The following is a 1,242-nucleotide window of genomic DNA, read 5'->3' as shown; positions in this document are numbered from 1 at the left end:
AACCTTTCAGTCCACTGAGTTTCAGGCGCTGGCTCCTTCCTTTCCTCACATGCCCCACGACTGCTTCCCTCAAACCGGAGCCAGACTGGCCGGCTCCCCTCCTCCCTTTCTTTGGCCTCCTGTTGCAGGCCTGCCTCCTCCACAGCAGCACCATCTGCTTTCTATCTTCCAGGAATTCCTCACAAAGCCTTTACTTAAAATAATAATAATAATAACATTCAACACACAGAGTTTATACATGTGATTTTCTTTCAGTTAAAGGGATATGAGACTGGAGAAGGAAAAGCCTGTGTACAGTCCACCATCTTGTGACAAATTCTCCTTTATATTTTCTATCTGATCATTCGGTAACGCTTTTTCAATAATCTTTTTCTTTTTTTTCTGAATGTAAAAGAAATGCACTGACATTGTGGAACTTTTCCACAAATCAATAAAAGACAAAACTATCCCCAATATCCTTAATCTTACCATCTAGATATACACAAAATGTTGCTATACTTTCTCTTTCATTAATAAATCGATGCAGATTTTATTACCTTATAGCTTTTATTTTTCATTTATATCAAGAACATTTTCACAGGTTATTAAATACTCTGAAAATGTGACTTTTTAATGGTTCCGTAATGTTCATTTGTATGGATGGTCCATTAATGGTCTATGAAAATATAGATAATTAAATTAGTTTACATTCACATATGGATTAATTGAGCTAGCATAAGCCATATTTTCAAAGAATATTTAGTGACATGGAGATCTTCATATGGGCTAAGAGCGATGTGTGAAAAAGAATATTGAATAATATTGAGTAAAAATTGTAGCCCCAATTTTGTAGAGTTAAAAAAGAAAGGGTTTTGTCATAAATATTTGTTGTTTTTCTGACTATAAATATAATGCATTCGCACATGGAAAATCTGAAAGATAGCAAAGTGTCCATAATTTCCCTATCTCAAGTCACAGAGTAGTTATGAGGATTAAAAGGGAATGTCTGTAAAACTTTTAGTCCTATATTAGTGATGGTGAACCTATGACACGCGTGTCAGAGGTGACACGCGAACATTTTTTTGGTTGATTTTTGTTAAATGGCATTTAAATATATAAAATAAATATCAAAAATATAAGTCTTTGTTTTACTATGGTTGCAAATATCAAAAAATTTCTATATGTGACACGGCACCAGAGTTAAGTTAGGGTTTTTCAAAATGCTGACACGCCGAGCTCAAAAGGTTCGCCATCACTGACCTA

This window comes from Myotis brandtii, unplaced genomic scaffold (assembly GCF_000412655.1).
Source record: "Myotis brandtii unplaced genomic scaffold, ASM41265v1 scaffold219, whole genome shotgun sequence".
NCBI lineage: Eukaryota > Metazoa > Chordata > Mammalia > Chiroptera > Vespertilionidae > Myotis > Myotis brandtii.
Note: the sequence above shows the minus strand (reverse complement) of the source record.